General features: G+C 44.6%; 1 protein-coding gene and 1 long non-coding RNA gene across 6 annotated transcripts in view; one reads left to right on the top strand and one right to left on the bottom strand.

The window, feature by feature from the left end:
- The window catches only part of tnrc6c2 (trinucleotide repeat containing adaptor 6C2), a 154,285-nt gene that overhangs the window by 56,541 nt on the left and 76,465 nt on the right, over positions 1–21,279 (bottom strand). For 2 of the 4 annotated variants that reach the window (XM_074630478.1, XM_074630476.1), the window contains exon 1: positions 4,790–4,930. The exons of the other annotated variants lie outside the window; for them this stretch is intronic. The gene's annotated coding sequence lies outside the window, so the exon portion shown is untranslated. Of the gene's footprint in view, positions 1–4,789; positions 4,931–21,279 lie in introns of those variants that run through there. 4 annotated transcript variants of the gene reach the window in all.
- Positions 4,830–5,838, top strand: LOC141764841 (uncharacterized). 2 transcript variants are annotated; one of them, XR_012593314.1, is made up of 3 exons: positions 4,830–4,982; positions 5,385–5,470; positions 5,550–5,838. It is a non-coding gene; the product is annotated as an uncharacterized LOC141764841 (long non-coding RNA). The 2 variants fall into 2 exon arrangements; XR_012593313.1 differs by having other exon boundaries at positions 4,832–4,982; positions 5,576–5,833.

Raw genomic sequence — 21,279 nt, forward strand, 5'->3', positions numbered from 1 at the left:
CTATGTGAAATGGCTACTATGGGGACTAACATCATCACACATGAATACAACTGAACTCATTGGATCCACAAGTCTCAGCTTTACAGTGATACCCAATTTATACAATTCCAAGACTGATTAGGGACCCCAGTATGCAGAAATATTCAAAAACACCATTTTGGAATAGGTGAAAATAACACATTTATACTACATGCATAAAACTGCATGGTTTTTGCCCCATGTGATTATCATAAAGTGGGCATGTCTGTAAAGCGGAGACTCGTGGGTACCCATAGAACCCATTTTCATTCACATATCTTGAGGTCAGAGGTCAAGGGACCCCTTTGGAAATGGCCATGCCAGTTTTTCCTCACCAAAATTTAGCGTAACTTTGAAGCGTTATTTAGCCTCCTCAGCGACATGCAAGTATGACATGGTTGGTACCAATGGATTTCTTAGATTTTCTTGTTTCATATAATACCAGTATCTTCACTCTAGCTTTAAAAGCTAGCTACAACCTCCGAAAGACACAATCCATCCAAACCATATAAAAAGGTGAATGCAGCTTACACACTTGCAATCAGGAAGTGCTGAATTTAGGGCAGTGAGCACTAGAAGATAAGATTATGACTATCATAACATGAGATCACTGTCTCATACCAAAGCAGATTAGCGTCAGACCTCAAGTGAACCCTGGCTGAGACCATGCAGACCCAGGTTGCATAAACCGTGTAGACCCAGTCACCAATCGAGTACACAAAAACAAAGCACAACACACCCTGCACAGGAAATGTCACTTGGAATTGTTAATGACAGATTGATACTGTTTGTTTTCAGGGTGATGTTCATCCAACTAAGGATACTACAACTATGTCTGGCTTCCTGGCTGCCTATCGTTGGCAACACCACAGTTAACTTACACTACCCCCTCGCTGGCTCTCACACACATACACAAACACTCCTCATTTAGTACAATGGCCACACCAAACACAACTGCCTGGCGAGTCTTTATATTGCCCCCCTCGACTTCAAAATAGCCGTCCATAGAGCAGAGGAAGAGGGTAATGGCTTATGGCTGCCTCCCACTGAATCCAGCTGATTCTACTGTCAACGCCTCCCTACTGCAGCAGCACCCTGCGGCAGTGTTAAGCGCGTTATCTATCGGGACTGTGCCAGTTGTTTGAAAAGCCACATAATCACAGGCTCAGTAACTACCACGGATAGACCTGGGTTAAAGGTCAATGACAGGGAAAGGGGATAGACAACACAAGCCACTTTTCCAAAGCACGACTAAGTGGGATTTACCAGAGCAAACACAAAACGTCTGACGGGGGATAGAAAGAACTTTGTTTATTGGAAATTGCAGTCTCCAGGGCAAATAGACAAACTACTGTACAGAAATTAAAATTCAAAACAGAAGAAGTGTGTATGGGGGATATAGTGACATAGAACAAGCAGGTCCATTCCAGTTACATTTGGCCCTGTAGTGGAAACCAGACTAAGGATAGCAACCTGAGGACTGGACTAGCGTTCGTTTGTATTGTCTGTAAAGGGTCAGACAAGCTTCCAGTTTCCTTTTAAACAAATGACCCTGCCTCCTCGGTGATAAGGAGCTGCAGATGGAGTTACTGCCAGGGTTTGTCCTCATGGCTTTGCTATAATACACTCTAATCAAAACAATGTTGAGATGCCAACAGCCTACAGCCTGGTTGGATCCAGAGCCAACATGGGTTATGGGTTTCCTGCAAGCTCGCTGCCAAAATGGCACAAGTAGTAATATAATTCATTGAGTCTGGGCCCCAGTGAGAGACTGAATTTCTCATTTTGGGTCTTGTTGCACTGGGAAAGAACCAATTATACACCTCAAGATTGGAATAATTTGGAGTTCTGCAATTTCTGTGTCTAGATTTGCAGATGTTGGCATGCATTGATAGACTATCCATGCTCTCCAGAGACTATCAGTGCTATCCACGTTCTCTCACTGGATAATTTATGCATTCCCTTCAAACCAAAATAAACAAAGCCAAACCTTTTATACTACTCCGTAGACTAAACATTTGTGAGGAAAGGTTTAAAAAGAGAATCGCTGCTGACATCTTCATGGCAACATAACGCGTCTTGCCTTGGGGGTAACCCCGGCGCTGTGGACCTAACACCTATACACACCCCCTATTTGCCCTAGTGCCCTCTAGATGAGCCACCTGCTGTGGCCGTAGTGGTAGCTATGGTGCTAAAGCAGCTATGTCTGGGAAGGGTAAGCCTAACTGTATGGTGTTTAAGAAAACTAGCAGACTCCCTCCTCCTCTTACAAGGCTTTAGGTCTCTTTTTTCACCCTATTCACTCATTTTACATACACACCAGAGGGGCCCCTGCAACATCTTTTCACAGCCACCCCCTTACTGCGTGCTCTTAAGCCTTTTGGAAAGATGGGCGTGCGCATGGAAGCGAGGAGGACCCCTGACCCCCGGGTAAGAACAGGGCTCAGTGTGTGTGTGTGTGTGTCAGCTGGGTGGCTAGGGTATGCAGGAGACAGCTCACGACCTGAACAACTGCAGGGCATTAACCAACTGCCGGGGCTTTGAGCTTGACATAAATGGTCACACACACACACACACACACACACACACACACACACACACACACACACACACACACTCCCATGGCAAAAACGACAGGCATTGCACATGTGTATTCACTGGCTGATTCAAGACACAAACACATGCGACTACATTCCGAGACATGGCACAGACATACACACAAATGTGGATACCGTACACACGAATAAATGCCCGAACAGACTCCCCGTCCGCCTGCAAATGCACATGTATGTGTGCCACTGCTGCACGCGCGCATTTTTCATTTCATCACCTCACTGGTGTGTGACGATAGAGATAAGACAGTAGTGACAGAGATGTCAGGGGGAGGAATGAAAAGGGGGTTTGAAATTGAACGGGAAATTATGTACTTCAATTAAGACACGCGGAGGAGATATTAAAAGCTATACTCCACTGCCTGGGGACAGGATGCAGGAAGGGGGGATGCAATGGAAGGCGACAGTTCAATCAGTATCTACGGCTTTCTCACCAAGCCGGGGGGGTGGAGGGAAGGAGGGGAAGAGAGACAGGACAGCTATGTTTAATAATGTACTTGGAATTAGTATAGTGGAATGTGTGCAAGATACAGGATGTGATACAGCGACAGATTGAACCAAAGACTAAGGAGGAGTGACAACGTAACAATCGGGATAAAAATGCAAGAATGTGTCACACACTGGAGAAAACAATGCAGCTTCAATTTGCAGGCACAAAACAAAACAGTCCTGCTGTCATAATACCGTTCTACTCTGTCAACGATCAACCTATAGATAGTACTGTGTGATCAACAAAAGCAGCCTACTACCACACCATTACCTTCGAATAACTACGGAAACATTGGAAAAAAGGGCAAGGCAGTCCAAGAAATCATCACATTACACGCTCACATGTACCGTGTGTTCCAGTCCACTCAGCCAATCATGAAAGAGCTATGATATAACACAAAAGTTCCCAACATTTTCACAACAAGCCCCCTTCAAACAAACGCATAGCTACTATATTTAGTCATTATGACTATCCAAAATGGGAGAATACCTCTGATCGGTTAGTGGTTCCTATAGGGTTTTCTCATCGATCCAACATCACATAAAGCAGCACCAATCCTAATTTTGCAGGGGGGACTCCCCTTCAAAAACCCTTCGGGTGTTTTCACTAGGAAAACTGTCTCAAATCCATATAATAACCCAGCCTTATTTCTGAGGATGTACAACATGAATATTGTGAAGAAATGTCTCAAATCCATATAACAACCCAGCTTTATTTCTGAGGATATATACACAACATGAATATTGTGAAGAAGCTGTGACACCACAAATAAGCACAGATAATTGTTAATTGGGTGTTTTAATTATGTGACACTTGACATTGCTTGTTAGTTGTAACTGGGCTGGAGTGAGATATATCATAGAGAAAATAATGTTGTGATATTTATTTGACATTATAGCTATAGCTTGCAGCACCAATCCTAATTTTGCAGGGGACTCCCCTTCAAAAAACCCTTTGGGTGTTTTTCGCTAGGAAGACTGTCACAAATCCATATATAACCCATCTTTATTTCTGAGGATATATACAACATGAATATTGTGAAGAAACTGTGACACCACAAATAAGCACAGATAATGTTAATTGGGTGTTTTAATGACATTGCTTGCTGTCGTAGTTGGCTGGAGTGAGATACATCATAGAGAAAAAAAAATTGTGATATAGTTATTTATTTGACATTATAGCTATAGCTTGCAGCACCAATCCTAATTTTGCAGGGGGACTCCCCTTCAAAAAACCCTTTGGGTGTTTTCACTAGGAAGACTGTCACAAATCCATATAATAAACCCAGCCTTATTTCTGAGGATATACAACTGAGAAACTGTGACACCACAAATAAGCACAGATAATTTTTAATTCGGTGTTTTAATTATGTGACACTTGACAATGCTTGCGGTCATAGTTGTAACTGGGCTGGAATGAGATATATCATAGAGAAAAATAATGTTGTGATATAGTAATTTATTTATAATAATGTTTTAATTATGTTACACTTGACATTGCTTGCGATTGTAGTTGGCTGGAGTGAGATATATCATAGAGAAAATAATGTTATTTGACATTATAGCTATAGCTTCTGTCCACTTTCCTCTAGACGATTTTGATTTTTTCAAACACCCATCAACATTCATTATCGCATAAGATAAAACAGTATTGATTAGTTGAAACGTACCTTGCTTTAACCACAGCTTTGGCAGCTTTCAGTGAAGAGTCGGTGCATGGCAGCAGAAAAAAAAAATATGCAGAAAAGCATCCTCCGATGTCTTTTTTCTGAAGTTACCCGTAAAAGAGATGGAGCAGATTGAGTCGCAGTTCAAAGTCAAGACTTGGCAGATAAGCCGACTTGGTGACAACAAGATACCGAGGTAAACAACCGGCTATACTCAGCCAGATATACAACACAGCAAGTACGGTAATTTAAATGTGGATTTACACTCGCTGAAAAAACAGTTTTGTTAAAAACGTCACGATATACTGGAGGGAGGAGAGGGGGGCGGGGAAGGGAACGAAGCACCACTAACAACAACAACAAAAAAACAGGAATAAAATGTTTTAAAAGCAGCTAAATAACGCGAGCTAACGTCAGTTAGGTTGACGTTGTGAGTCGTCGACCGTTAACCAGAGAGAATCTGGCAGTTTAAAAAATGACCGTTGAGTTTCTCGCGTATAATAATAATAGTAATAAGAGCAAAGCTGACGGTTGCCAGGCAGCACAGCCAGATAACTTGTTTTAAAGTGCAAAAAATTAGAAATATTTGTTGTTTTAGGTCGCCAGCTGGACGACGACTAGCGACGGGCTGGCGTGAGAAACGACTCCGGGTGAATACATTCTGTGTGGATCCAGACAGTCATGGTAGGAGGCGGTTCAGTGAGCTCTCGTTGACAGCAGTGGTCTCGCAGCCATTTTGTTCAAACTAACAACACTGCTGCAGTCTGCGCTGTCCTCCTCCTCCCACAGACCAGGAAGTGGCTCCGGATACGTCACACTCACGACCAATCAGAAACAGGAGATTCCAACTCCGCCCAACCGCCGCCCTCCGAGCGGCCACTGGACAGAGGACGGATGGATGGATGGATGGACGGATGGATGGATGGACGGCTCATATTTCCAAGAGCACTTTGCTGAAGCATGCAGCCAATAACTGTGAGCTTAAAAAAAAATAAACAAATGTGACGCTGTTATGGATTTGGGGGAGGATATTGTAAAGATAAAAAAATAACAAAAAAAAATAGTTCACTACTGGCTCCTGATGACAGTTACATAATACTTTATAAAAAAATAGGATGCCATACTTAAAGGGACTGTTTGTAACTTCTCACACTTAACCTCAACTTTATGCAAATGAGGAGCTTCCGACGCGATGATCCGTCGCGTCGCGCCGCCACGCTACCAGAATGCATTGCGCAGACGAAGCCTGTGGACACATACCTTAAAGGGACTGTTTGTAACTTCTTACACTTAACCTCAACTTTATGCAAATGAGGAGCTTCCGACGCGATGATCCGTCGCGCCGCCACGCTACCAGAATGCATTGCGCGGACGAAGCCTGTGGACACATACCTTAAAGGGACTGTTTGTAACTTCTTACACTTAACCTCAACTTTATGCAAATGAGGAGCTTCCGACGCGATGATCCGTCGCGTTGCGCCGCCACGCTACCAGAATGCATTGCGCGGACGAAGCCTGTGGACACATACCTTAAAGGGACTGTTTGTAACTTCTTACACGTATAAATCATTCTGTGTTGGTGTCTCATGCGCGCTCGCGTGTGGCTACGCTGTTCAGACTCAGACTCCAACACAAACTACACGGAAGCACCAAAACCGCAAAGTTCTATCTAGTGAAGCCCGTCTTGCAAAACAGTGTTGGCCGTTGTGTTGGCAGTCCCTTTAAACCTGCAGTAGGCAGAATGTTTTTGGCATCATTGGGCAAAAAAATCCATAATAATATTTCAGCATATTGTAATTCAAGTGTTGACTGTTTTTTTTTTTTGGCTGTTTATTCAACGGCGGTAGCTGTCAATCACTCGCAAACTCCGATTCAACGGTCAAACTATAGGGAGTGATCAAATATGAATCAATAATCTGTTAAAGGGACTGTTTGTAAGAATCAGAAATTGGTTGTAACAGTGACCTCTGTGGCCGTTAAAGTCAACGAAAGTCAGCGTCCTGTTGCTCGCCCTCCCCCGTGTGCACGCGCTACCTGAATGTGAGCGAGCATCCGTCAAAACAGTGAGGCGACACACGTCAGCTAAAACCACAATATCACTCTATATTTCACCTGCTTGGCAGTAATGTTAGCTGACCAGACGAAGGTCTCTCCATGAATCAGTGCTGTTTCTAGTGTTGGCTTTTCCTGCCTCAGCCTCCCAACCGCATCCGGAGGATGAGCTGAGCGAGCAAGAACGAGCGCGCTGTGTGAGCGCGCTGTGTGAGCGAAGGCAAGCAGGCAGGCAGCGGAGCAGAGAACCGCAGAGACTCCGGCCCTGGAGACCAAAGCTACGGTCTCCCCCGCGCCCTCCGACCGCGGCCAACACTGTTCCACAGGCTTCGTCCGTGCAATGCATTCTTGTAGCGTGGCGGCGCGATTCGAGAGACGGACCGTCGCGTCGCCCGCTCCTCATTTGCATAAAGTTGAGGTCTAGGCTACTTTATGTGAATCACAGTTGGTATTTCCTCAACTGATCTCAACATGGTTGTGGGTCACAAACTTTCTTATTTTACAGCTAAACAGAACACTACAAGATGTTTCTGAAAACATTTGAGGCGAGAAATAGGCATTACAGTATTGATATTGATTCATATTTGATCAGCGCTGTCTAGTTTGACCGTTTAATCAGAGTTTGCGAGTGATTGACAGCTGCTCAGAGACAACAAGGCTCCAGCTCGGCTCTGATTGGTTGTTTTCCTCCGGTCTGTGAAATCTTGAAGAGGCCATTAGGAGCACCGGAGGACACAGAGGACACCGGAGGACACAGAGGCACATGATTTTCTTCAGATTACCTGTCTCATGCACTACTGTCTTAATCATATTTGCTCCATTTCTAGCCACTGCTGCTTTAATGTGAGTCATGACCAACATAGTGCAAAAAAGACAGAAATAATTGAGTCGTAAAAGTTTACAAGCACTTTGGAACTCACGTCATGAACTTTATTTAGCAGACTCAAAAGTCTCTGAGAGGGCCCACCCCAAGTTTCTCTACCCAAGATGACCTTTGTCAAGAATCTCTTGATCACATGATGCCCAGAAACATGGGGCGATAATTCCCGGCTATTCACAACATGATGGATGAGGTCGCCCTTGTGCCCCTCTGAACCGCGGCTGCAGCCTCCTCAGAGAAAGAAAATGCAGCCCCTGTCCATTCTCTGCGCTCTTTTCTCATGGAAATGACCGCTCTGTGCACAGACAACACACACACACACACACACACATACACTGTGAGGTGGGAACAGGTCAGGGCTGCAGTCCACAAAGGGGAAGGCTGACCAGTGAGAACTCTCTCAGCAAAGCTCTATACATCACTGGGAGAGACTGCTAATGAGAAAGCCAGGGGCCCCGGCCAAAACTTTTTTTTTCTCCTTTTCAAGGCAAGATGCCCAGAGCTATTAAAATAGCAAGCTCCAACTGAATGGAGAAAGCAGATGTTCCACACTCGGGGTTAAGAGAGGTGAGCGGAGAGGGGAATGCCGTCAGAAGCGCCTGAGGGGATATGTAGTTCACTGCAGATCACAGACTATTAAACTGTATGCAGATGTTCATTCATGCCACCTAAATACATTTTGTTCCGTGTAAACATGTTGCCAACTTGAAGCATCATTTCAATGATTTACAAACTAAGGTACCTACAAACTACCTACTTGTAGCTTAAAGCTGCAGTGTGTAGAATTGGAGCAAATATGATTAAAAAAAGTTATTTTTATAAAACGGTCACTATATCCTGACAGTAGTGCATGAGACAGGTAATCTGAAAAAATCATCTGTGTCCTCCAGTGCTCCTAATGTCATGATTTCTAAGACCATAAAACAACCATTTCAAGCTGATCTGGAGCCTGCCGTTTCTGAACAGCTGTCAATCACTCGAAAAGTCCAATCAAACGGTCAAACTAGGCAGCGCTGATCGAATATGGAACAATATTCTGTTATTGTAATGCCTATTTCTCACGTAAAATGTTTTCAGAAACATCTTGTAGTGTACTGTTCAGCTGTAAAATGAGAAAGTTTGTGACCTGGCAGCCACGTTGAGATCAGTTCAAGAAATACCAAGCACCGCCCACCAGCTGGAGCAGACTTTCTTATTTTACAGCTAAACAATACACTACAAAATGTTTCTGAAAACAATTGAGGAGAGAGATAGGCATTACAGTAACAGAGTATTGATTCATATCTGATCAGTGCTGCCTAGTTTGACCGTTTGATCGGAGTTTGCGAGTGATAGATTTTTTAAAGCGTGAAAACAGAGCCATGAGGAGGTGCAGAAGTCTCTCGGAACACTTGAATTACAATATGCTGAAAGGTTATTATGGATTTTTTTCCCAATGAGGTCAAAAACATTCAAGCCTACTGCAGGTTTAAATCTCCTTCATGAAGACTAACATGAGTTATCAAAGATGGAGATGGAAATCTATGCACCACAAAGGACAACTGAGACTTGAAACGATAGTGGTTTGACCTGATCTTAAAGGTGAGCACTACTGATGTGTTAATGTTGATGAGAAGAAAAAAGACGAAAGAAGGAGAGTGTGTGTGTGCGTGTGTCTCTCGAGCTCATCACAGCCATTCCGAGATGTTTCTTTGACTCCGCCAATTTCCCCAATTGCTTTCACATTTAAACAGACTGCTGACAGAAGCGAGCCAATGGGAAAGGTCCGCCTGACATTCTGATAGGAAACAGCCCAGACACACGCTGTATGACTGCAGCAGAGGCAATCGCTCACTCCTTCCCCTCTCAGACAACACATTTCTCCTCCTCCTCCTCCTCCTCCTGCTCCTCTCCATTCTCTTTTTCTCCTCTCTCCATTTTTTCAGTGCACTCTTCTGCTTTTTTTGTTTTAATTCCAGTCCAATCATGAGCTCCGTTCCGCATAAGGTTTTAATTTCAAGCCGGGAGTCTGCCAGACGCACACATGCACAAATTCACACAAGAATGCATGTGCACACACCAAACCACAGATTCTCATGCATACCATACACACACTCGCTTCACTCTCGCATCACAAATACACATATGCGTTACGTGGCTACATGCATATTTAATGCGTGTGCTCTGTGGCTACATTTTATCATTTAAACATGTTTCCCGTGAGAGAAAGTAACTCCATTTAGATACATTAATAATCACACACATTCATAAAAGGCAGAAACATAACCAGACAAATTACATAAAAATAATCCCAACAGGCTATATCTTTTTTTTTTTTGCTTCAGAAGTCAAAACATATTCCATAGTTTATGACAGACCCAGCTGAATTTATAGGATCATCAAATGAATTTGAATGTATTTTTCGCCTTACTCTTAAATACAAAGCCCCCTATCCAAATGCTTAACATTTAATCTTGTGGAATTAACCAGACAAACATGATCTGAGGGGTAGCCAAACATTTCGTGACAGCACTGAATCCAAAAGCAGATCTCGGTTTAAATCCTCATTCCCCAGTGACTGCATACTAGAAGAAGACATTCATAGTTTGCAGTGTGATGCTGAATGACTGATGAGTCGGGGGGTGGTGGTGGGGGGGGATGTCAGTATTTTGGTATTGATTATGAATACGCAATCCTCCTCCACAGTCTGGACTTTATGTATGTGAGTAATCAAAATGCAGACGGCGAGCTACTGCTGCTTCGCTCAAAGTGACATTTCCAAAGGCATGACTTGACATATGCAAAAGGACCGTCATGACGATAATTCTGACAGAGGAAGGAGCCAAATGAAACCGTCTCCTAACTGCACATTAAAGAAGAGGAATGTTGTGCAGCGAGTCTCCCAGTCCTGCTACTTCAAGGCAAAAATTTGCAAGAAGTAGCTGTGCGATTGAGCTGAAAACATTCATTGTGAGTTTTTCGCACTCTGATTAGCAACTTGATTGAAGTGCCTATCCATTAAATAATAGTGAAGAGTGGTAAAAACCCTGCTGAGTTGCTCATTGCTCTCATCTCCAAGGTCTGCAGCGTTGCACTGAGAGATAAGACAGACTGCAAGTAGCTGAGGGTAGTCCATAAGAGGAGGAGGAGGGATCCTTTTCATTAACTTTCATTAAGACTAAAGAGTGAATTACCCTGAACAAAAGAGGTCTGACACATAAAAGCCATTAGGTAGGGAAATGTATACACACTCGCACTCTCCTGCACTAAAACACACATTTATATACAAACATGGGATAGAGATGTTCCGATACCATTTTTTCTTTCCCGATACCGATTCCGATACCTGAACTTGCAGTATTAGCCGATAACCGAGTATCGATGCGATACCAGCGTGATAAAAAAAATATATAGTTATTATTATTATTATCATTATTTAACAAATGTATTTGCGACCTGGCAAACTGTAAAAATGCTCAAATGCTCCATTAAGCAGCGAAATCCCATGTTTTCAACGACCAGAACGATGATTTCCTCAACTTTGGCGGATATCTTCGGCGCTTTTGGGCTATCTTTGTGAAATGTATCTCGTCGTTGGAATGCGGCTTCCAACGTTTGCTGCTTTGGTTAGTCTTTTTCCCCCCCCCTTTGCCTTGGGGAAGTCGTCGTGCTCTTTCGCGTGATGCGTCTTCAAATGTTTTTTAAGATTGTTGGTGTTGAAATTGGCAACGCTAGTGCCACCCTTGGAAACGGAAGCCTTACATACTGTATATATCGCCGTTTTACTGTTGTTGTTTGCTATCGTCACGTGACAAACTACCTGCAATAAAGTTGCCAGTGGCAGCCATGATACATCCAGGGCGACGGCACAGTGAAGGCTACTGTTTTGGAGCAGCGAAGCAGAATTTCCGGTTAAACAAGTTGATTTTTTTCTGGGTTAATAAATTATGGTATCGGATCGGTGCATAGACTGGCGTATTCGCCGATACTCAATTCCGAATTTTGGGCAGTATCGGACGCATTTCCAATACTGGTATCAGTATCGGAACAACTCTACTATTAGACATACAAATACAGTGCAGACCATGGCGACAACATGCTTCTAATCCTCCGTATACTGCTGTGCCTCTGTATAGTACATAATATATTATGGGGGGAGGACAATAGTAAGAAGAAACACTCTATGCAGCGGCTGGTAAAGGGGCAATGCCTGGAGTGGGGAAGGGGTTACTCAGTCGCTGTCTGCATGTGTGGGGGTGTTTTTGTGTGCATGCATGCTCGTGTGTGAGTGCATGTCCACAGTATACGACGTGTGTGTATTTGTCCATATGTGTGTGCTGTACGGGTGTGGAGGAAGGGAGGCAGGGCAGAGCGGAGCGTTGCAGTGCAGTAGGACAGCGTTTCTGAGCTGTGGTAATTTCCCCTGAGGCGAGCGAGCAGGTAAAGGCCAGCGAGAGAGGGAGGGAGGGATTGAAGGAGGCTGGAATGGAGCGAGGAAGGCAGAGAGGCAGCGAGCGCGTGTGTCAGAGAATAATGAGGAATGATACAGCGGCGGCGGAAAAAGAGGCCGGCAGATTCGCCCAATCAAACGCACAGACACACCGCATTAACGGCATCTCAAGGTTGAGCGTAGTCGCTCTCGTTGTCAACACATTAACGTTTCTATTTTCATTTCAAATGCCTTATCTTGTTAATGAGCGGTTTTGAACTGAGTCATTGTTTTTGTAATGAATTCATCTATTAATTACAAGTGTGCCTTTTTCCTGATGACCTTGCTTTATTTTGTTGCGAGCCGCAGACCTTAATATTAGCATACATTAAGCCCTGCTTATCTTTCATCCCCAAATGCTAATGCATCAAATTATCACCCGAAAAAAAAAAAAAAAAACACAATAGTGGTTTGTATAACGGGGGTTTGTGCACGTGTGTGTGTGTGTGTGTGTGTGTGTGTGTGTGTGTGTGTGTGTGTGTGTGTGTGTGTGTGTGTTTGTGGGTGAGCACCCACACTTATTAGCCCCTTCCCCCCTCCCTACTTGCAAACTCATTACCAGGGTATAAGACCTGCGTGGATTTTATGGTGTTTTGGGAACTGACTGGTTAATCAGATTTATTGCACACTTAAGCTTAATTGATTGCCTTTATGGATTCAAATGAATAATTAAGTGCTAACAAGCCTAGTTTCTGTTTCATCATTCTGAAATGATGATAATGACCCACAGAGAGGGAAGGTAGTAGAGGTGTCAATCAAAAAAATGCTAACATCACAGGTTGCACTTTTCTGCCTTAGTCCCCTGTTTACGATAGAAACTGATTATAATAATGCCATGCATGATTTGTTCTACTTAGCCTATCACTCAAAACACTGACTCAAACACATTGTCCACCTCATCTTTAAACTTGTAAAAGCCGGATATTTATTTTGCTGTCTGCTGCTCTCGCTCTTTATATGGGCCCTCCGCTGTTATATTTGAGGTTTCTACTAGAGATGAAGTAGTATGTGCTGCCGTTATATACCGGCAGTGAAAGGACAGACAGTGTATTAAGATCAAGGCGGTCCAAACAGAGACAACACATCCTGACCTTCACATGATCTTCACCAGATCAATACTATCATCAGCGCAGACGAGCAGTCACAGATTAACCCAGCCTCCTATAACCACCCCCAACCCCCAACCCAAACACACACACACCCACACTCTCCCTCTCACACACCTGATTCAGTAAGGGCCCTGGGTGTATTGATTGGTTTGTATTGACTGACACACAGAACTACCACGTGTACACACTAGCTTGTTGACTTTATTTTTCACTGGCTGGCTGGCTGGCTGGCATTGCACAGCGGGGTGGGCGGATGGTTGAAGCTGCATATTTAGGTCAGGGAAGTCCTATTGCAGCTCCTCATCTGGATTTATTTTTAGTAATTGTTTTAAAAGTTTCAACACAAATTAATTCTATACTTACACCTCACTATAGGTCAAAACTGTGCAGTGTTGTGCAAATAATGATTGCATCTGTATTTACATGTGTGTGTTGACATTAGAGAAAAGGGCATGATAAAGGCCACATGAATAGGCCGATATTAGAGGCCTGGCGCTGCATTTTTCACATACCTCTGCACATTCATTACGTGCACGCATATATTCAAACGAGCATCCCGACCTGACTTCCCACAAAATATGAACCGACGCAGAGAGCAAAACAAGCACATCGATATCTGCGCCGTCTGCGAGTGGCCAGAAGGCAACTCACTCAATCCCACATCCAATGTAAATGTTGGTGGCATATCCACAGGCAAGGGCTGATATTTAGAAGTCCATTAACACAGGGTGGAGACGGGTTAATTCACTGTTTGTAGCCGGAGATCCAGAGAGGGTTCAGGGCATGCAAAGAGGAGGAGGAGGAGGGAGATGGATGATGTGGAGGAGAGAGACGGAAAGAAAGAGAAAAAAAAGGGGAAGAGGGTGATGTGTGGAAAGCAAGACAACAGAAAGAGAAAGGTGGCAAGAAGGAAGAATGCTAATAAATGTGGTAGAGGGGTTGCTGGTGTTGATGGGTGGGTGGGTGAGAGGGGGGTTGTTGTGAGCATTGCTGCTATCATCCGCCTCAGCCTGGGCGTCAGTTTGATTAATGCTGCTTTCCTCCAGCTGACCTCCAAGGTCACTGGAATAGTGGGTACTCAGCCTCTCCCATTCGCTGCCGCACCGGAGGGGGGTAACGGCCGTATAATACGCTCCCCCAGAGGCTCTTCCTCTCTGTTTTTTTTTCTGTTTTCTTTCCGTCTGTCTCTCATTCAAACTCTCTCATACTTCCCGTCTGTCTGTCTGTCCCTGTCTCCCCTTGATCTGCCCTTCCTTCCTCTCTTCCTGCGTTCCGTATCTCTCATCCCCATCCATCTCTTTCTCTCTCGGCCATCATTTCTCTCTCTCTATCTGACTCTTTTTGCTCTCTTTCCACAACCGCTCTCTAATCTGAAATGCAATCAAAAGCGGCAATAATGTAATGTGTTTGAAGATGCTGGAGAGAGGAAGGGGGAACAGGCCTGCGAGGGGCTATTAGAGAGCACCCAGTGAGGTTTAGATAAACACATACACATTACACACACACGCCACCACAACCACTCTTCCCTCCCCTCCCTTTGTTTGTAGACAGACTGCCAAGGTGAAGGCACATGAATAGAGTTGTCCTACACCAATAGATACTTGGCAACGACACACTTCCTGTGTCTGAGAAGCTTGTGGCAAATTCTTGTGCCAGACGGTCTTTCCTGGCGTGGACTTGGCAAGAAGGGAGTTACATACAGAGAGAGAGAGGGGGAGGACATGGGCAAGAGTTTCAAGTGTGCCAACCTCCTTAAATCAGTAATTAAAGTTGTGTATTAGTGACCTACAACCTTTCCTGACTACAGACAGTTTTCAAAACTCTTAAGAAAGTATTATTTTTGCTGTGGCGTCATACTGTCTGTGCTTTTCGGGTTGACATTGAACTTTTTTAAAAGCTTGCATCTGTCTGCAGCTGCGCTACACGCAGTATAGGAACAAGTTTGTGAACAGGCACAAGAAATGATTCACCGAGAGAGACACAGATCATGTGTTTGTATCTCTACTTGTTAAGCTGTGTGTAGACCAACATTACTGCATTAAAAAACGTCCTCATTTATGTCAGTGAGTCGGCACAATGGGGGGTGTCGATGCACAGGGCTCTGGCAAGTGTTTTTCCGGTAGTTGCTTCTTGTTTTGTCGTGTTCTGGTGTCTGATAAGCGTCGAAACTCATGGACGTATCAGTCAAACAAAACTTCTGTATTGTATCTCATCTCACCAGTACCTCTAGCAATACACCCACATCAACTCAGCCTCTTGCAATTTTTATCACAGTACTATTTTCGGTCTGAACACCCGCTTAGTTCTATGAAAAGTAACTCAAGGTTGGATTTAGACAGGTCCCTTTATTCGTATTTGCACTGCATGGCAGCCGCATTGTCGCTGGCCTGTAAAAAACACAACAGAGGTTTTAACGGGTCCACTTTGTTCTGTGGAACTGAAATCTGACAGCAAATTCTACTCAGTCTAATCTGGTAATCTTGTTTTCTCGTGTCTGTGTGTCAATATGTTGAATACTTGAGTGGATCCGAATGGATGTGAGCATACTCAGTATCAACTTTCATGCCATCATAATCACCACAGGAGAGAATACTTCATTACGCTATGTAAAAGATTTATGCTTTTGAATGCCAATTTTTTTGATTCCCTGATATCAAATTGGTTGGAAAATTGTTATATTCTGTCTGTCTATAGCAAAGTCTGCTACAGAATGATTTGTTCTTGGTGCAGGAGGTGATTGAAGGCAAATTGCAACAAATAGTTTTTGTAATTTCAATGTCTTTACATTCATTCTTAGGACATTATTATTTTATTTCTGCTTTTTTGACCACATCTGCTTGTTAACTGATGCATAACGCTGCTGACAGTGTTGGTGTTCTCCCTCTATTAAGGTCTGACAGCATTTCGGTAGTGTCTATCTGTGGGTCTTCTTTGGATTGTGTCTCTCTTTTTGGAAAATTAATTTAATGCTCTTCAGGTAGGTTTTCCACAGGACTTTACAGATTGGGTCCAAAAGACCCTCAAGACCATTTATCTCCAAAACGTTTCTGTTTAATTGAAAAATTCAGACATTTGTGTTCCAAACTTTTGCAACTGGTCATTTCTAAGCCTAACCAAGATGGCGTCTGAAAGTGTGTGCAAAAAAAAGCCAGTAGTATAATCGCAGCCTGGAGAGTTAGCCATGCTGTGCACCGTCAATTTGTCTCACACTCTGCACCCTCCATCCCCCCCAACCCTCTTTCCTTTCCTCTCTGTCTCTCCCTGTTCCCTTTTTCCAGTCAGTGCCTGAGCGTGAGAGACACACATACACACACACACACACTCCCGAGCATCATGAATCTTTCATGCGAGCGGGCTGTATAATCCCTGAGGCGTGCTCTCTGAGACCCACACACACCCGCCTCCATCACCTTGCACCAGGAGAGAGGGAAAGAGAAAGAGAGAGAGAGAGAGAGAGGGCGAGTGACAGAGAGAGACAGAAAGATAGATGGAGAGAGGGAGACATGCGAAGGAGGGGGAGGCAGTGGAGAAAGGAGAGGAGAGGAGAGGAGGAGGGAGAGCAGCAAAAGACAAATTGAAGGTGTGAAGTAGGACCTGGCTGGAATTACCTTCCTTCTTTAGACCATAGAGGGAGGGATGAAAGAGGAGGAAGAAGAGATAACAATGGAGAGGTTTGTTCTTTTTCTTCTTGGCCGCTGAAGGCTGCAGTGGAAAGTCAATTGGCTTCTCATTACTAGACCTTGTCTGATGGAAGCCAGCTAAACACTTTGTCCGAACCCCCCCATGTACCCCGCCATTAAAGAAGGGGAAAAACTGCAAGACAAATCTACAGTATGCCCTTCAAACACACATACACAACATGGTGTATGCACATCCATAGTAGACTCATACATATGTAACTATATACACACATAAAAACATGCAGGTTTTCAAACTTTTTAGATGGCTTAAAGGTGCTAAATGCGAGATTGGTAGCATTTCCATTGCCTCCGCACGGCTCTCAACATGGCGACGGCTGAGCTGGCAGCTCGCAGCTAACAGTGCTAACAGCGCTAACAGCGAAAACAATAGCAATGTGCTGACAGAGCTAACAGTGTTAACCTGGGGGGGAACCGGAGGGTGGGTTCTACGCTTCCGCTACGGTGCCGTTGGTCGGGACGGCGTTATCAGCTGTGACCGCCGTATGAAAACAGTGCAGAGCGAGCTAGCCTGTGGGGCACACTCACATGCACTAAAAGGCACGCACGGCCGGCCCGGCTATGTCAACAAAGCACGGAGAAGCTCTGATTACAACACACACAAACGGAGAGGGACTTCATTCTCTGCTCAGGTAGACATTACTCCTCTTTATCTTTACATAGCAAATAGTTGTTTGCTGCTATATTAATGCTCTGAATATCATATAGAGAACCTTTAAATATCTCATAATAGCTCCTCCAATAGACTCCCAACACAGTTGATTAGCGTCATACTGGCTTTCTTCTGTGCGCGTCAACCCCGAAAGCAGGTTGTCCGGGTTAGTTGCTAATGGAGTGACAATGGAGGACTCACAGGGGACTGGACAGCACAGTTGTGGCTGCTGCTTTAATTACCTGAAACCAGTCAACACAGCAGCAGAGAAAATCTCCTCACTGGCTAGATGAGCTTATTATGCCACCCAACCTCACACCCCAGGCCTCTGATTTACTATGACACTGATTAACAAGGCTGTCTGAGAGGAAAAGGTGGAAGTGTGCGCGCGTGTGCGGACACGTTTGATGGTATGACTGTGTCTGTGGATATGTCTGAAGTCATACAGGCAGTTTAAATGCATGCAAGGAGCGAAAATGTTATTAGCATTTTCATTGTAGACGTAGAGCTCTATATAGTCCAGACTGGGACGTCTCAAGGTCCCCAGCATACACAAACAGCCTAGGAAAAGGTTGAATAAAGGAGATGGGGTGCAATAACTCCTTCATGCTCATGTGCATTCATCAACAACTAATAACTTGTGTAGATGTACGAGTGCATACAGTGTTTTTGTACATGTGTTAGGGATGTGACGGTGAGGACATTTTCCAACTGGTTAATAAACTCGTGACAACATCGGCGTTATCGATTACACCGGACATTTTACAAGAAAAGATGACGGTCAATATGTGTAGCGCATTTACTTAGATCTTCAACATCGGATGGCTTTTCTTCTGGCCTCTCCGGTCGAGCTTTCGCTCATTAAGTACCTCATTAATGTTATGGTTCCCTTATAGCATTGGGTTTAAATCTAAAATATTGGCAAATAAGCACTTTTGCTTTTCGCTTCGACACCAAATCCTCCGCCATCATCTTGTCGGTCAATTCTCTCTCGTCCCGTGTGTGTTAAATCTGACTCCTGCTACTCTGTGCTGAGACTCTGTACGGAGTTGACACTTTAACTTTCAGTTTGTAGTGTCCGACTATGTATTGATAACACGGCGCTGATACGCGAAAATTAACTAAATGGGTTTTATTTCTGTAAAAAAAGCAAAATGAAGCTGGGTACGTAATCTAATCGACGTGTGCCCGACCACCGTGTAACACCGGTAACACCAACTACTGTGGCAAGCCTAACGTGCCACCGTAAATGCCCACCTGTCTGCATTAGCGTATGCGTTTCCATGCTTGCTGAGGGTGAGCATGTTTATGCCAGTGTGTGTGTGTGTGTGTGTGTGTCCACCCTAAATGCATAATGTGTGTTTTCAGGGGCCAATAGGTCGGTCGTTTCCCCTCCTTCCAGTACTCTGCCCTCATTCCCATTACTGCTCTCTCACGGTCTCAGCTACATTTCACCATGCACTCTACGTCTGAGCACCACCTACGAAATACAATTAAGGTGAGTTATGACCACTCCATAGGAGGGTATCAGGCAGGGAGGGTGGGGTGAAGCGTGCTTGTGTATGTGTGTTAACGAAGAGATGTATGTAAGGTAAGGGGAGGGAGTGAGAGAATGCATCACTTGGTCATATCAAACAGAAGTGTCATATGTAGCTTACTGGGTACAGACACACACATACACTCATGCACACATGAGTGCTATAGTCAGTGCAGACGTGGTCCCTTCCTCGGTGGAACAGAGCGGAGGGGGCAAGCAGGCTGAGATTGAGGGTGGTGGACGGGGCTGTGGGTGGTGGACGATGCAGTGCCAATTTCACGCCTCCGCTCATCTCTGCCTCTTCCAGCTGCACGCTGCATGCTCTCCTCTTCTCTCTGGCTCTCCTCCCCCAACTAAGCTTTACCCCCCCTATACACACACACATACACACACACACACACACAACCCTTTCTCCACTGACTGTACCCCTCACCCCCAACCCCATCCATCCCTCCTTGCCCCTCCCAGCCTCCATCCATAGGTTGGAGTGTGACAGCACAGTGGCATGGGGGATCCATCTCCAAATAACAACCCAGAACACATAATAAACCACATCCAAAGAAAAAAAGAGAGACAAAATAAGCAACTCAGCAGCAGTGCGAAGACGCACATGAGAAAACTCGTCCCCGTTCAATTCTTTTGCACCCACATCCAGCTCAAGATGGATGCCTCGGTGCGCTCCCTCCTTACGCTTGGCGGCGCAAGGACAAAAAAAAAAGAGGGCACGGGAAAAAAACAAAACAGCAGCTCGATTTGCATTCGTAAAGGTAACATTTGTTTATAGCGCGTGCGACACCTCTCTTAACGACCCCGCCGCTGATTGAAGCAAGCTTCCTAATTAAGCATTAATTACTCAACAATAGAAGCGGCAACCGGGGGGTGGGGACGCAGCGCTGACATATTCCCACCTGGGCTAATGTCAACACAGCATTATTACCATCACCGCCTGCTGTGGTTATGGCTATCTAAACAGTCATAAACGTCAGCCCCGGCATATTGTACCACAGTTGCTGGACGACTAAGCAATATGTTTTCCCTCTCTCTCTCTCTCTCCGACAGTCTCTCTCTACTGGTAAACACCAGCAGACGGCACGCAAGCGGCGAGTTTCTTCCCTGGTGTTAATTGGTGAAAGCAGTGGGATTTACACAGGCAGGCGGGCGGCAAGGGTTTTCCCTTTGTAGTGGCACCGTGTTTACAGTCCTGCTGCAGCGCGAGCAGGGGCCGCGTGGACGCTGCCTTTGTTTGCGCCACATCACACCGAGACAGAAGATAAACCCTGCTGCTTTTCACATCACACACAGACACACGTGTATGCACAAAATCACAAAGAGACACACAAACTCAAACACACCTGACAGAGACAAAAAGGGGATTAGAGAGCTACTGGTGGACAGATGGGAACGCAAATGTGTGTGTGTGTGTGTGTGTGTGTGTGTGTGTGTGTGTGTGTGTGTGTGTGTGTGGAGTGTGTGTCCGGTGGCTTGGGTGTTCTACGAGACATGAGATGAACTCAGTCTTGAGTGGACACCTCTTTTGGAGATATAGAGTGTACGGGTTTATGACCACAGCAGATTGGACAGAGGAAGATTAACAAAAGTGAAGAAGAAGGTGGTCAACTGGAGTGTTTCAGTGGAGTGTGTGTGTGACGGCAGCGAGCACCAATTTGGAGATAGAGTGTAGGTGGTTGGGCTGAGATTAGAGGTTGGAGAGAGGAAGGTTGGTCACTCGGAAGGTGAGAAATAATCTGACAGTGGAAAAGTTGTCAAGTACAGTAGGTTTTCAAAATAAAGCACACAGCAACAGCTCGACTTATACGATTAGTATGCATACTAAAAGGTAAATGGTTTAAATGTTAAATTACAGACGCTGTTCCCACTTCTTCTGCTAAACTGGATGGGTGAACATCACTCCAAGTCATTAACAGCATAAAAGCCCTCATTCAGAAACAACAGGGAAATGGGATACTAGCAGTAATCTATAAATATAGTGTAACCTCTAAAACATCTGGTGATACTGTATCCTGTAAACCTAAAGAGTAACTGAACTCTATCCTACTTGAAAAAGCCCAGGATGGGGATTTCACACATGAACAAACT

This window comes from Sebastes fasciatus, chromosome 3 (genome assembly GCF_043250625.1).
Source record: "Sebastes fasciatus isolate fSebFas1 chromosome 3, fSebFas1.pri, whole genome shotgun sequence".
NCBI lineage: Eukaryota > Metazoa > Chordata > Actinopteri > Perciformes > Sebastidae > Sebastes > Sebastes fasciatus.